Here is a 16,694-nt window from a genome sequence, read left to right as displayed (position 1 = left end):
TCCATCCTTCCAGGGCCCGGCTATAAAAGTTTACGTACTCCACCCAGGTGGTACCGGGGATCTTTTTGCAATCTCTGAACCTCTGTCGGTACATCTCGGGGGTGAGGCCATACCGGGTGAGCAGGGCGTCCTTCATGTGGTCATAGGAGGACATCACGTCCTCGGCCAGCTCTAGCAGGGTGTCTCTTCCTTAGCTGACAAATCTCCCCCATAAGCCGGCCCCCCAATCTTTTCGCGGGATGCGGTGCGCGGTCATGGCAACTTCATACACCTTGAACTATTGCTGGATATCGTCATTCTTGTAATATTCCTTGACGATGTCCTTGGGAATGTGGACCTTCGGGTCGGCAGGAGGTGGAGGGTCCCGGGTCACCGCGGCGCCAGCCCCTTCGATCTTGGCTTTGATCTCTAGTTCTTTGAGGCCACGCTCGTGTTCGTACGTGAGTTTTTTTTCTTCCAACTCCCTTTGTCTCCGCCTCTCTACCAGATCTCCCTCTAATCGTAGTTGCTCAATGGCCATTTTCTTTTCTGCTAATTGAAGTTCTCCATCCAGCCGGAGTCGGGTGAGCTCTAGTTCATGGAGCCGACTCCTCTCTCGCTCCCGGGCGTCTTCGTGGGAGAGGCCCGTTTCTCTGTTGGCGGTTCTCTCTTCTACTGGGGTTATGCCTGTACTCAGGGGTACTTCTAGGACAATGTCATCGTCAGTTTGGGGTGGAGTCACTCCGGTCTCCACCCATGTTTGCAGCGCTTCTTTGAAATCGTCTTTTGTGCTTAGTCCGGTGGTAGCGATACCCAGGGCTTTGCAGAATTGTTTGAGTTCTTTATGGGTGTATTCCTCTAATCGTTCCTTCTGGAATTCTGTGGTCGTTCCGGCTTCCTTAGTATTCATGGTTGTTGTGTGTTTCAGTTAGTAGTGGCGAGTTACTCGCTGTACGATTTGCGCGAGCTCGGATCCCCTTGCTTGCCACCAATGTTGGAAAGGCGATCCCAGGGGGGACAGAAGATGTCTGACTGCCCGCCCCGAGACCCACCTCTCTCTATAGAAGAGGCCGAGCGCCGTAGGGAGGCCTCCTTGGCGAGGCTCCTTCCTACTATCGTACAGTTGAGCAATCACCCTACCACAGACGGACACCACACGCAGGGATATTCTCAAGAATCTTTATATAAGAAATCAAGGCACGCTCTCGTAAGATTGTGACACAGGGATCGGGGGATCCGTAAAGTCTTGGCTTCGGGAAAGAGGGGGGTAGCGGGGCAGTCTTGGCACCAACTGGTGCGTTGATAGTTCCAGGGGTCAGGCCGCGACAGCGTCAGCAGGGCCTCGCAGGTGGTTCAGCTTGGTCAGGCCGCGACAGCGTCAGCAGGGCCTCGAAGGTGGTTCAGCTTGGTCAGGCCGCGACAGCGTCAGCAGGGCCTCGAAGGTGGTTCAGCCTGGTCAGGCCGCGACAGCGTCAGCAGGGCCTCGAAGGTGGTTCAGCTTGGTCAGGCCGCGACAGCGTCAGCAGGGCCTCGAAGGTGGTTCAGCTTGGTCAGGCCGCGACAGCGTCAGCAGGGCCTTGAAGGTGGTTCAGCTTGGTCAGGCCGCGACAGCGTCAGCAGGGCCTCGAAGGTGGTTCAACTTGGTCAGGCCGCGACAGCGTCAGCAGGGCCTCGAAGGTTCCAGGTGCATGAGTTCGGATCGGGATCAGCCGCGACAAGGTCAGCAGGGCTTCGACTATAAGATACAACTGAAATCCTAATTCAGGGCTGGTCAGATATAGGGCTGGAGTCCTTTGATGTCCGGACCCTCGCGCCTGGGGGTCAGAGGGGCCGGGATGAAGGTGTCCAGACACCCAGCAGGAGGGTGGAGCCAGCGCCCAGGGAGGCCCGAGGGCGATCGATACCAGGCGTCCGGGGACGGCTGGAGGGCCATCGAAACTCCCCTCCTCCGGGATCCGCCAAGTGGCCACTCTACCACCTGGGAGGATCTTGGTGCCTCGATGTCGGGGCTTCGCTGAGGCCGGGGCCAGGGATGGCTGCGGCCACGTGCTCGGGACGTGATGGGCCCAAGCTGGAGTCGGGCCGGAAATGGTGGCCTGGCATGGTCGCCAGACCGGCAGGGTTGGCGAGCAGGGTCCGCCTGGGGGGGGAGCCGTGGGTTGCCAGGCAGGGGGGCCGCTCTCGTCGGTGGTTCGTGTTCAGGGAGGTTGATAGTGGGTCGACAGAGGGCCTATGTCGTCCCGGGCCCGCCACGCGGGAGGGGTCAGACCACGCCACGAGGCCGGGTCCAACAACTCCTCTGACACTGAGTGAGCCCTGCTCCTTTCAAGAGATCACAAACTCACTGAAGACTCCTCTGACACTGAGTGAGCCTTGCTCCAACTAAGAGATCACAAACTCACTGAAGACTCCTCTGACACTGAGTGAACCCTGCTCCAGCCAAAATATCTCAATCTCATTGAAGACTCCTCTGACACTGAGTGCACCCTGCTCCTACCAAGAGATCACAAACTCACTGAAGACTCCTCTGACACTGAGTGAGCCCTGCTCCTTCCAAGAGATCACAAACTCACTGAAGACTCCTCGGACACTGAGTGAGCCCTGCTCCAACCAAGAGATCACAAACTCGCTGAAGACTCCTTTGACACTGAGTGAACCCTGCTCCAGCCAAAAGATCTCAAACTCATTGAAGACTTTTCTGAACACTGAGTGAGCCCTGCTCCTTCCAAGAGATCACAAACTCACTGAAGACTCCTCGGACACTGAGTGAGCCCTGCTCCAACCAAGAGCTCACAAACTCACTGAAGACTCCTCTGACACTGAGTGAGCCCTGCTCCTTTCAAGACATTACAAACTCACAGAAGACTCCTCTGACACTGAGTGAGCCCTGCTCCTTCCAAGAGATCACAAACTCACTGAAGACTCCTCGGACACTGAGTGAGCCCTGCTCCAACTAAGAGATCACAAACTCACTGAAGACTCCTCTGACACTGAGTGAACCCTGCTCCAGCCAAAATACCTCAAACTCATTGAAGACTCCTCTGACACTGAGTGAGCCCTGCTCCTTCCAAGAGATCACAAACTCACTGAAGACTCCTCTGACACTGAGTGAGCCCTGCTCCTTCCAAGAGATCAAAAACTCACTGAAGACTCCTCGGACACTGAGTGAGCCCTGCTCCAACCAAGAGATCACAAACTCGCTGAAGACTCCTTTGACACTGAGTGAACCCTGCTCCAGCCAAAAGATCTCAAACTCATTGAAGACTTTTCTGAACACTGAGTGAGCCCAGCTCCAACTAAGAGATCACAAACTCACTGAAGACTCCTCTGACACTGAGTGAGCCCTGCTCCAACTAAGAGATCACAAACTCACTGAAGACTCCTCTGACACCGAGTGAGCTCTCCTCCTTACAAGACATTACAAACTCACAGAAGACTCCTCGGACACTGAGTGAGCCCTGATCCTTCCAAGATATCTCAAACTTACTGAAGACTCCTCTGGCACTGAGTGAGCCCTGCTCCTTTAAGAGATCACAAACTCACTGAAGACCCCTCTGACAATGCCAAGCCCTGCTCCAACCAAGAGATCACAAACGTAATGAATACTCCTCTGACACTGAGTGAGCCCTGCTCCTTTCAAGAGATCACAAACTCACTGCAAACTCTACTGAACACTAAGCGAGCCCAGCTCCAACTAAGAGATAACAAATTCACTGCAAACTCTTCTGAACACTGAGTGAGCCCTGCTCCTTCCAAGAGATCACAAACTCATTGAAGACTCCTCTGACACTGAGTGAGCCCTGCTCCTTCCAAGAGATCAAAAACTCACTGAAGACTCCTCGGACACTGAGTGAGCCCTGCTCCAACCAAGAGATCACAAACTCACTGAAGACTCCTCTGACACTGAGTGAGCCCTGCTCCTTTCAAGACATTACAAACTCACAGAAGACTCCACTGACACTGAGTGAGCCCTGCTCCGTCCAAGAGATCAGAAACTCGCTGAAGACTCCTCTGACACTGAGTGAACCCTGCTCCAGCCAAAATATCTCAAACTCATTGAAGACTTTTCTGAACACTGAGCGAGCCCAGCTTCAACTAAGAGATCACAAACTCACTGAAGCCTCCTCTGACACTGAGTGAGCCCTGCTCCAACTAAGAGATCACAAACTCACTGAAGACTCCTCTGACACTGAGTGAGCCCTGCTCCTTCCAAGAGATCACAAACTCACTGATGACTCCTCTGACACTGAGTGAGCCCTGCTCCTTCCAATAGATCACAACCTCACTGAAGACTCCTCTGACACTGAGTGAGCCCTGCTCCTTCCAAGAGATCACAAACTCACTGAAGACTCCTCTGACACTGAGTGAGCCCTGCTCCTTCCAAGAGATCACAAACCCACTGCAAACTCTACTGAACACTGAGCGAGCCCAGCTCCAACTAAGAGATCACAAACTCAATGCAAACTCTTCTGAACACTGAGCGAGCCGTGCTCCTTCCAAGAGATCACACACTCTCTGAATACTCCTCTGACACTAAGTGAACCCTGCTCCAGCCAAAAGATCTCAAACTCATTGAAGACTTTTCTGAACACTGAGTGCGCCCAGTTCCAACTAAGAGATCACAAACTGACTGAAGACTCCTCTGACACTGAGTGAGCCCTGCTCCAACTAAGAGATCACAAACTGACTTAAGACTCCTCTGACACTGATTGAGCCCTGCTCCTTCCAAGAGATCACAAACTCACTGAAGACTCCTCTGACACTGAGTGAGCCCTGCTCCTTCCAAGAGATCACAAACTCACTGAAGACTCCTCGGACACTGAGTGAGCCCTGCTCCAGCCAAGAGATCACAAACTCGCTGAAGACTCCTTTGACACTGAGTGAACCCTGCTCCTTCCAAAAGATCTCAAACTCACTGAAGACTCCTTTGACACTGAGTGAACCCTGCTCCAGCCAAAAGATCTCAAACTCATTGAAGACTTTTCTGAACACTGAGTGAGCCCAGCTCCAACTAAGAGATCACAAACTCACTGAAGACTCCTCTGACACTGAGTGAGCCCTGCTCCAACTAAGAGATCACAAACTCACTGAAGACTCCTCTGACACTGAGTGAGCTCTGCTCCTTTCAAGACATTACAAACTCACAGAAGACTCCTCGGACACTGAGTGAGCCCTGGTCCTTCCAAGATATCTCAAACTTACTGAAGACTCCTCTGGCACTGAGTGAGCCCTGCTCCTTCCAAGAGATCACAAACTCACTGCAAACTCTACTGAACAATAAGCGAGCCCAGCTCTAACTAAGAGATAACAAATTCACTGCAAACTCTTCTGAACACTGAGTGAGCCCTGCTCCTTCTAAGAAATCACAAACTCATTGAAGACTCCTTTGACACTGAGTGCACTCTGCTCCTTCCAAGAGATCACAAACTCACTGAAGACTCCTCTGACACTGAGTGAGCCCTGCTCCTTCCAAGAGATCACAAACTCACTGAAGACTCCTCGGACACTGAGTGAGCCCTGCTCCAACCAAGAGATCACAAACTCACTGAAGACTCCTCTGACACTGAGTGAGCCCTGCTCCTTTCAAAACATTACAAACTCACAGAAGACTCCTCTGACACTGTGTGAGCCCTGCTCCTTCCAAGAGATCACAAACTCACTGAAGACACCTCGGACACTGAGTGAGCCCTGCTCCAACTAAGAGATCACAAACTCACTGAAGACTCCTCTGACACTGAGTGAACCCTGCTCCAGCCAAAATACCTCAAACTCATTGAAGACTCCTCTGACACTGAGTGAGCCCTGCTCCTTCCAAGAGATCACAAACTCACTGAAGACTCCTCTGACACTGAGTGAGCCCTGCTCATTCCAAGAGATCACAAACTCACTGAAGACTCCTCGGACACTGAGTGAGCCCTGCTCCAACCAAGAGATCACAAACTCGCTGAAGACTCCTTTGACACTGAGTGAACCCTGCTCCAGCCAAAAGATCTCAAACTCATTGAAGACTTTTCTGACACCGAGTGAGCTCTGCTCCTTTCAAGACATTATAAACTCACAGAAGACTCATCTGACACTGAGTGAGCTCTGCTCCTTTCAAGACATTACAAACTCACAGAAGACTCCTCGGACACTGAGTGAGCCCTGATCCTTCCAAGATATCTCAAACTTACTGAAGACTCCCCTGGCACTGAGTGAGCCCTGCTCCAACCAAGAGATCACAAACTTAATGAATACTCCTCTGACACTGAGTGAGCCCTGCTCCTTTCAAGAGATCACAAACTCGCTGAATACTCCTTTGACACTGAGTGAACCCTGCTCCAGCCAAAAGATCTCAAACTCATTGAAGACTTTTCTGAACACTGAGTGAGCCCTGCTCCAATGAAGAGATCACAAACTCACTGAAGACTCATCTGACACTGAGTGAGCCCTGCTCTTTCCAAGAGATCACAAACTCAATGAAAACTCGTCTGACACTGAGTGAGCCCTGCTGCAACTAAGAGATCACAAACTCACTGAAGACTCCTCTGACAATGAGTGAGCTCTGCTTTTTCGAAGAGATCACAAACTCACTGAAGACGCCTCTGACACTGAGTGAGTTCTGCTCCTTCCTAAAGATCACAACCTCACTGAAGACTCGTCTGACACTGAGTGAACTCTGCTCCAGCCAAAATATCTCAAACTCATTGAAGACTTTTCTGAACACTGAGTGAGCCCTGCTCCAACGAAGAGATCACAAACTCACTGCAAACTCTACTGAACACAAAAGCGAGCCCAGCTCCAACTAAGAGATAACAAATTCACTGCAAACTCTTCTGAACACTGAGTGAGCCCTGCTCCTTCTAAGAAATCACAAACTCATTGAAGACTCCTTTGACACTGAGTGCACTCTGCTCCTTCCAAGAGATCACAAACTCACTGAAGACTCCTCTGACACTGAGTGAGCCCTGCTCCTTCCAAGAGATCACAAACTCACTGAAGACTCCTCGGACACTGAGTGAGCCCTGCTCCAACCAAGAGATCACAAACTCACTGAAGACTCCTCTGACACTGAGTGAGCCCTGCTCCTTTCAAGACATTACAAACTCACAGAAGACTCCTCTGACACTGTGTGAGCCCTGCTCCTTCCAAGAGATCACAAACTCACTGAAGACACCTCGGACACTGAGTGAGCCCTGCTCCAACTAAGAGATCACAAACTCACTGAAGACTCCTCTGACACTGAGTGAACCCTGCTCCAGCCAAAATACCTCAAACTCATTGAAGACTCCTCTGACACTGAGTGAGCCCTGCTCCTTCCAAGAGATCACAAACTCACTGAAGACTCCTCTGACACTGAGTGAGCCCTGCTCCTTCCAAGAGATCACAAACTCACTGAAGACTCCTCGGACACTGAGTGAGCCCTGCTCCAACCAAGAGATCACAAACTCGCTGAAGACTCCTTTGACACTGAGTGAACCCTGCTCCAGCCAAAAGATCTCAAACTCATTGAAGACTTTTCTGAACACTGAGTGAGCCCAGCTCCAACTAAGAGATCACAAACTCACTGAAGACTCCTCTGACACTGAGTGAGCCCTGCTCCAACTAAGAGATCACAAACTCACTGAAGACTCCTCTGACACCGAGTGAGCTCTGCTCCTTTCAAGACATTATAAACTCACAGAAGACTCATCTGACACTGAGTGAGCCCTGCTCCTTCCAAGAGATCACAAACTCACTGAATACTCCTCTGACACTGAGTGAGCCCTGCTCCTTTCAAGACATTATAAACTCACAGAAGACTCATCTGACACTGAGTGAGCCCTGCTCCTTCCAAGAGATCACAAACTCACTGAAGACTCCTCTGACACCGAGTGAGCTCTGCTCCTTTCAAGACATTATAAACTCACAGAAGACTCATCTGACACTGAGTGAGCCCTGCTCCAACCAAGAGATCACAAACTTAATGAATACTCCTCTGACACTGAGTGAGCCCTGCTCCTTTCAAGAGATCAAAAACTCACTGAAGACTCCTCGGACACTGAGTGAGCCCTGCTCCAACTAAGAGATCACAAACTCGCTGAATACTCCTTTGACACTGAGTGAACCCTGCTCCAGCCAAAAGATCTCAAACTCATTGAAGACTTTTCTGAACACTGAGTGAGCCCTGCTCCAACCAAGAGATCACAAACTCAATGAAAACTCGTCTGACACTGAGTGAGCCCTGCTGCAACTAAGAGATCACAAACTCACTGAAGACTCCTCTGACAATGAGTGAGCTCTGCTTTTTCGAAGAGATCACAAACTCACTGAAGACGCCTCTGACACTGAGTGAGTTCTGCTCCTTCCTAAAGATCACAACCTCACTGAAGACTCGTCTGACACTGAGTGAACTCTGCTCCAGCCAAAATATCTCAAACTCATTGAAGACTTTTCTGAACACTGAGTGAGCCCTGCTCCAACGAAGAGATCACAAACTCACTGCAAACTCTACTGAACACTAAGCGAGCCCAGCTCCAACTAAGAGATAACAAATTCACTGCAAACTCTTCTGAACACTGAGTGAGCCCTGCTCCTTCAAAGAAATCACAAACTCATTGAAGACTCCTCTGACACTGAGTGCACCCTGCTCCTTCCAAGAGATCAAAAACTCACTGAAGACTCCTCTGACACTGAGTGAGCCCTGCTCCTTCCAAGAGATCAAAAACTCACTGAAGACTCCTCGGACACTGAGTGAGCCCTGCTCCAACCAAAAGATCACAAACTCACTGAAGACTCCTCTGACACTGAGTGAGCCCTGTTCCTTTCAAGACATTACAAACTCACAGAAGACTCCACTGACACTGAGTGAGCCCTGCTCCGTCCAAGAGATCAGAAACTCGCTGAAGACTCCTCTGACACTGAGTGAACCCTGCTCCAGCCAAAAGATCTCAAACTCATTGAAGACTTTTCTGAATACTGAGTGAGCCCAGCTTCAACTAAGAGATCACAAACTCACTGAAGCTTCCTCTGACACTGAGTGAGCCCTGCTCCAACTAAGAGATCACAAACTCACTGAAGACTCCTCTGACACTGAGTGAGCCCTGCTCCTTCCAAGAGATCAAAAACTCACTGACGACTCCTCTGACACTGAGTGAGCCCTGCTCCTTCCAATAGATCACAAACTCACTGAAGACTCCTCTGACACTGAGTGTGCCCTGCTCCTTCCAAGAGATCACAAACTCACTGAAGACTCCTCTGACACTGAGTGAGCCCTGCTCATTCCAAGAGATCACAAACCCCCTGCAAACTCTACTGAACACTGAGCGAGCCCAGCTCCAACTAAGAGATCACAAACTCAATGCAAACTCTTCTGAACACTGAGCGAGCCCTGCTCCTTCCAAGAGATCACACACTCTCTGAATACTCCTCTGACACTAAGTGAACCCTGCTCCAGCCAAAAGATCTCAAACTCATTGAAGACTTTTCTGAACACTGAGTGCGCCCAGTTCCAACTAAGAGATCACAAACTGACTGAAGACTCCTCTGACACTGAGTGAGCCCTGCTCCAACTAAGAGATCACAAACTGACTTAAGACTCCTCTGACACTGATTGAGCCCTGCTCCTTCCAAGAGATCACAAACTCACTGAAGACTCCTCTGACACTGAGTGAGCCCTGCTCCTTCCAAGAGATCACAAACTCACTGAAGACTCCTCGGACACTGAGTGAACCCTGCTCCAGCCAAGAGATCACAAACTTGCTGAAGACTCCTTTGACACTGAGTGAACCCTGCTCCAGCCAAAAGATCTCAAACTCATTGAAGACTTTTCTGAACACTGAGTGAGCCCAGCTCCAACTAAGAGATCACAAACTCACTGAAGACTCCTCTGACACTGAGTGAGCCCTGCTCCAACTAAGAGATCACAAACTCACTGAAGACTTCTCTGACACTGAGTGAGCTCTGCTCCTTTCAAGACATTACAAACTCACAGAAGACTCCTCGGACACTGAGTGAGCCCTGGTCCTTCCAAGATATCTCAAACTTACTGAAGACTCCTCTGGCACTGAGTGAGCCCTGCTCCTTCCAAGAGATCACAAACTCACTGCAAACTCTACTGAACAATAAGCGAGCCCAGCTCTAACTAAGAGATAACAAATTCACTGCAAACTCTTCTGAACACTGAGTGAGCCCTGCTCCTTCTAAGAAATCACAAACTCATTGAAGACTCCTTTGACACTGAGTGCACCATGCTCCTTCCAAGAGATCACAAACTCACTGAAGACTCCTCTGACACTGAGTGAGCCCTGCTCCTTCCAAGAGATCACAAACTCACTGAAGACTCCTCGGACACTTAGTGAGCCCTGCTCCAACCAAGAGATCACAAACTCACTGAAGACTCCTCTGACACTGAGTGAGCCCTGCTCCTTTCAAGACATTACAAACTCACAGAAGACTCCTCTGACACTGTGTGAGCCCTGCTCCTTCCAAGAGATCACACACTCACTAAAGACTCCTCTGACACTGAGTGAGCCATGCTCCTTTCAAGAGATTACAAACTCACAGAAGACTCCACTGACACTGAGTGAGCCCTGCTTCGTCCAAGAGATCAGAAACTCGCTGAAGACTCCTCTGACACTGAGTGAACCCTGCTCCAACCAAAAGATCTCAAACTCATTGAAGACTTTTCTGAATACTGAGTGAGCCCAGCTTCAACTAAGAGATCACAAACTCACTGAAGCCTCCTCTGACACTGAGTGAGCCCTGCTCCAACTAAGAGATCACAAACTCACTGAAGACTCCTCTGACACTGAGTGAGCCCTGCTCCTTCCAAGAGATCACAAACTCACTGACGACTCCTCTGACACTGAGTGAGCCCTGCTCCTTCCAATAGATCACAAACTCACTGAAGACTCCTCTGACACTGAGTGAGCCCTGCTCCTTCCAAGAGATCACAAACTCACTGAAGACTCCTCTGACACTGAGTGAGCCCTGCTCCTTCCAAGAGATCACAAACCCACTGCAAACTCTACTGAACACTGAGCGAGCCCAGCTCCAACTAAGAGATCACAAACTCACTGCAAACTCTTCTGAACACTGAGCGAGCCCTGCTCCTTCCAAGGGATCACAAACTCTCTAAAGACTTCTCTGACACTGTGTTAGAAGCGGCTGTCTCTAGTTGGCAGAGGTATACACTTCTGACAAATAGGGACACACCTTTTCTAGTCAGGGCAAGGAGATCACACACTTAGATAACCCCTGCTCACCCCCTTGGTAGCTTGGCAAAGCAGACAGGCTTATCTCAGAGGCAGTGCGTTAAGCATTTATGACCACATACAGTAATAAAGTGAATACACTACAAATGGACACGACACAGTAGTATTATAAAAATAAGTATTTTTATATAAGGTTTAGCACAAGACCAAATAACGACAAAAATATACCACAGTCTTAATAAATACTCTTGGAAGGAAAAATAATAGTTCAAGCACGGTTTCTTCTTAGCACAAAGTCTTTAGTATCAAAAGCAACTCTTCTTCTCTAAAACACAGTTCTTGGCAACAATGTAACCCACACGGGAGTCACACGACGTCGAGGCAAAGTTAATCCAAAGGTTCGGCGTCGACCGCGAGGAGCGCTACGTCGAGCCCGGAGTCGCACAGACCCCAACAACACAGTACCTTGGAAAAAGTGAAGCACTCGATGATCAGCAACGTCGAGATGTCCGGCGTCGCGTCTTCGGCGTCGATCGGGCCTCGGAGTCGGGGCGATCTGCAGCGGCGTCGACCGAAGTCAGGCGGGAGCAGCGCTCACGGGATGAAGCAGGATACGGCGTCGTCGATGTCGATGTTGCAAGAGGGAGCAGCGCTCACGGCGTCGAGAGGGCTCGAAGTCGATGCGATCAGCGGCGGTGCAGACACGGGGTCACTTGGAGCTGGAGCCGAACTCACTACTCACTGGCGTTGCTGCTGGCGTCGATCGGGCCCGGCGGCCGGCGTCGAGGAAGCGGGACACTGGAGCCGTTACTCACGAGGTCGAGCTGGATTCGGCGGCGTCCGTCGGCGTCGAGATTGCTGGATTCTTTCAGAGGTGCTGGATTCACAAATCCCAGCAAATAGCACTTTAAGCAGATGAAGTCCTTTAGCCCTGTGACTTCAACAGGAGACTGGCACTCTTCCAGTCCTTGGAGATTTTCTCAGCAAAGAGTGAGAGTACACACAAAGTTCCTCTCTCCTGGTTCCTTGGCAAAAATAAAGAAGCAATGCAGGATTCCCCCAACAAACAGCACTCTGGCAGAAGGGGTAGGCAGTCCTTAGATCAGCAGGCTTCTTGTCCTTGGTTCAGGTTTCCTTGTCAGAAGTGATCTGAATTCTTGGTTCAGGGGTCCTTCTCTTATACCCCTTTTTGGCTTTGATCCCTTTGTCCATGCAGGGGAATTTCCCCCCATCCTGGGTTTGTTGTGGGTGTTGCCAGGCCAGAGCACCTGGCCTATTCACTGGGCAGGGCAGAGTCCTCAGCCGCTCAGCAGGAGCGGAGCCAGCATTGTTACTGGCAGGGGCAGGGCCATCAGCTGCCCGGCAGGAGGCGGGCCAGGAAAGTCCCAGGCAAGCACAGAGTCATCAGTCGCCTGGCAGGGGGGCGGAGCCAACATTGTATCAGGCAGGGCAGGCTATCAAGAGCTACTCTTCCCCTACTCTCAATGCAAATGCCCCACTCATCCCACACTGACTCATTCAGACTCTCTGGAGCCACCCAGCTCCTGTCACACACACACCAGAACCAGCAGAGACCGGTAGACAGTTAGACAAGAAAATAGCTACTTTCTAAAAGTGCTATTTTCAAACACAGAGTCCAAAAACCATCCACACAAACGGATGCGTTATTAAACCCTGAGTTCAGGGATACCAAACTCGACATTGCACCATGCTCCCCGAGCCCGCTAGGATTATAACCTTAATAATCCTGGCAGCCCATTCTAACTGATGGAGAGCAGGCTACCTTACAATAGTGAAAAACGACTATGGATGTAATTCACTATTAGGACATGCCAACCTTGTCAGGCTTGTCCTACCTTATGCTTACAATGCACCCTGCCCGTGGGCCTACCATAGGGGTGACTAACATGAAGTTAAGGGAAGGTTTAGGGACTGGCAAGTAGGTGTACTTGCGCAGTCCTCGTGGCAGTCAGACTGCACGTGGTCTGGCAATGGCAGACCTTCAGACATACTTTTACTAGGCCGCTCTTGTGGGTGGCACAACATGTGCTGCAGGCCCACTAGCAGCATTTGTATTTACAAGCCCTGGCACCCCTGGTGCACTCTACTAGGGACTGATAGTAAACCAAATAAGCCAAACATGGAAGTCAATCAATACAGCAATTTCACATAGGGAGCACTTGCACTGTGGCACTGATCAGCAGTGGCACAGTGCCCAAAGCATATACCAGCAAAAACATCGTAAACAGAGGAGGCAAACAGAAAAAATGGAGGAGAGACTCATGCCAATGATGCCAGGTCTAACACGTGTCCCCTCCAGCTGAAATGTGGGGAGAACTACCCTTACCCTAGGGAGTCCTCATCACTAAGGCGGAAAAATCTGGACAGACCATCAGCATTGGCGTGATCTGTGCCAGGGCGGTGTTCGACCGTGAAGTCCATCCCCTGTAGGGAAATGGACCACCTCAACAGCTTTGGATTCTCACCCCTCATCTGCATCAACCATCTGAGGGGCCTGTGGTCTGTCTGCACCCGGAAGTGAGTTCCAAACAGGTAGGGTCTTAGCTTCTTTAGCGCCCAGACCACAGCAAATGCTTCTCTCTCTATCGCACTCCACCTCTGTTCCCTGGGAAGTAACCTCCTGCTGATGAAGGCTACAGGTAAGTCTCGGCCCTCTTCATTCACCTGAGCTAGAACAGCCCCCACGCCATGCTCTGAAGCGTCCGTCTGGACAACAAATTCTTTAGAAAAGTCGGGTGCCTGGAGTATGGGTGCGGTGCACATTGCAGTTTTCAGGGTGTCAAAGGCCGTCTGACAGGCGTCAGTCCAGTTCACAAGTCGTGGCTGCTTCCTGGAAGTCAGCAAAGTCAAGGGGTGCACAATGTTACCATAATCCTTGACAAACCTCCTGTAGTAACCCGTGAGACCCAGGAAGGCTCTCACCTGAGTCTGGGTTTTGGGCGGTGCCCATGCCAGGATGGTATCAATCTTGGGTTGCAGGGGGGCCACCTTGCCGCTCCCTACTTGGTGCCCCAAGTACACCACTGAACCCTGCCCAATCTGGCACTTACTGGCCTTGATTGTGAGGCCTGCTCTGCGCAGGGCCAACAACACTTCCTGGAGGTGGCACAAGTGTTCTTCCCAGCTGGCGCTGAACACTGCGATGTCGTCCAGGTAGGCGGCACTGAAAGCCTCCAGCCCAGCCAAGACCTGGTTGACCAACCTCTGGAAGGTGGCAGGGGCATTCTTCATCCCAAAGGGCATAACCCGGAACTGGTAGTGCCCATCTGGTGTGGAGAATGCTGACCTCTCTTTTGCCCCATCGGTCAAGGCGATCTGCCAGTACCCAGACGTTAGATCAAACGTACTAAGGTACTGGGCAGCCCCTAACCGATCGATGAGCTCATCAGCTCTGGGGATGGGGTGCGCGTCAGTCTTGGTGACTGAATTGAGTCCTCGGTAATCCACACAGAACCGAAGTTCCGGTGAAGCACCAGGCGCTGCAGCCTTCGGAACCAAGACCACGGGGCTGGCCCAAGGACTGCTAGAGGACTCAACCACCCCTAGGGCAAACATCTTGGAGACCTCCTCCTTGATGTATGCTCTGACCTTGTCAGTCACTCTGTAAGCCTTGTGCTTGACAGGAGTGCTGTCCCCGGTGTCTACATCATGGACACACCACTGAGTAACACCAGGAATCAAGGAAAACAGATCAGGGAATTGCCCCAACAAATGGCGACAATCCTGCTGCTGTTCAGGGGTCAGTGTGTCAGAGAGGACAACACCATCCACTGACCCATCTTGCTCTTTTGCATACAGGAGGTCAGGAAGAGGCTCACTCTCCTCCTCTATTCCAGCATCTGTAGCTAGGAGCATGCCCACTTCGGACCTTTCTAAGTGGGGCTTCAAACGGTTGACATGCAGGACCCGCAAGGGGTTCCTGGGAGACTTTAAATCCACCAGGTAGGTGACATCGCTCTTCTTCTCCACAACCTCAAATGGTCCAGTCCACCTGTCCTTGAGCGCACAAGGTTCCACAGGGGACATGACCCAAACTTTCTGTCCAGGCTGAAGCTCTACCAGAGTGGCCCTCTGGTCGTACCACCGCTTCATCTCCTCCTGGCTGGCCTCCAGATTTGCCTGAGCAAGATCCCTGAAGCGCCTAGTCTGGTTCCTAAAGGCCAGCATGTAACTGTATACATCCTGGGGAGGTTTCCTGGGAGATTGCTCCCAGCCTTCTTTGACCAGACTTAAAGGTCCTCTTACCGGGTGACCATACAAAAGCTCAAAGGGGCTGAACCCTAGAGACTTCTGTGGCACCTCACGGTAAGCAAACAACAGGCATGGCAAGAGGACGTCCCATTTACGCCTCATTGGTTCTTCAAGACCCATGATCATGCCTTTAAGGGTACGGTTGAACCTTTCAACCAACCCATTACCTTGAGGGTGGTAAGGAGTGGTGAACTTATAAGTTACCCCACACTCTTTCCACAGAGACTTCATATAGTTGGAAATGAAGTTGGTGCCCCGGTCTGACACCACCTCTCTGGGGAACCCCATTCGGGAGAAAACACCCATCAGTGCCCGTCCCACCACGGGGGCAGTCACTGTTCTGAGAGGGATGGCTTCCGGGTACCGTGTGGCATGGTCCACCAAGACCAGGATGAACCTGTTGCCCAGGGCTGTCTTGGGGTCCAGTGGCCCAACAATGTCAATCCCCACCCGGTCAAAGGGGGTACTGACCACGGGAAAAGGTTGGAGGGGAGCCTTCTGCTTCCGCCCGCTTTTCCCACTTGCCTGGCAAGTCTGACAGGTCTTGCACTGGATGTCTACATCCCTTCGCATCTGAGGCCAATAGAAATGGGTGACAAGCCTGTCATAGGTCTTGTCCTGCCCCAGATGTCCAGCTAAAGGAACGTCATGAGCCAAACCCAGTAGGAAGGCTCTGAAGCGCTGGGGTACCACCAGCACACGGGCTGACCCGGGCTCAGCAGCCTTAGGCTCGCTATACAGGAGGTCGTTCTCCCAGTACACAAAATGTGACCCTGACTGATCACCTGAGGTTTGGGCTGAGGCCTGCTGCCTCATGCCCACAAGAGAAGGGCACACTTTCTGTTCTGCACAGAATTCCTCCCTGGAGGGACCACCATCCTGCTGCCAATGGGTCAGCTCGGGCAGGTCTCCCAGTTCGGCAACTTGTTCACCTGTGGGTTCCAGGGCATCCCCCTCGAGGTCTGCCTCCTCCTGGACCACGGGAACTACGGGGGACGGTTTCCCGCGCCCCCTGCCTCTTCTCTTCACAGCTGGGTTCTGGGCCATACTTTCAGGCTCCAGAACCCCATCAACACCCTTACTTGCTGTCATGGATCGAGTGGTTGCACACACCCACTCTGGCACACCCAACATTTTCAAATGTGTCTCCCTCTCCACCTTAGCCCAAGGGGAGTCTTCCAAATCATTGCCCAGGAGACAATCAACAGGCATGGCGGGCCTCACAGCAACCTGAAGAGTACCCGAAACTCCCCCCCATTCAAAGGAAAC

This window comes from Lissotriton helveticus, chromosome 3_2 (genome assembly GCF_964261635.1).
Source record: "Lissotriton helveticus chromosome 3_2, aLisHel1.1, whole genome shotgun sequence".
Lineage (NCBI taxonomy): Eukaryota > Metazoa > Chordata > Amphibia > Caudata > Salamandridae > Lissotriton > Lissotriton helveticus.
This window is presented reverse-complemented; position numbering follows the sequence as displayed.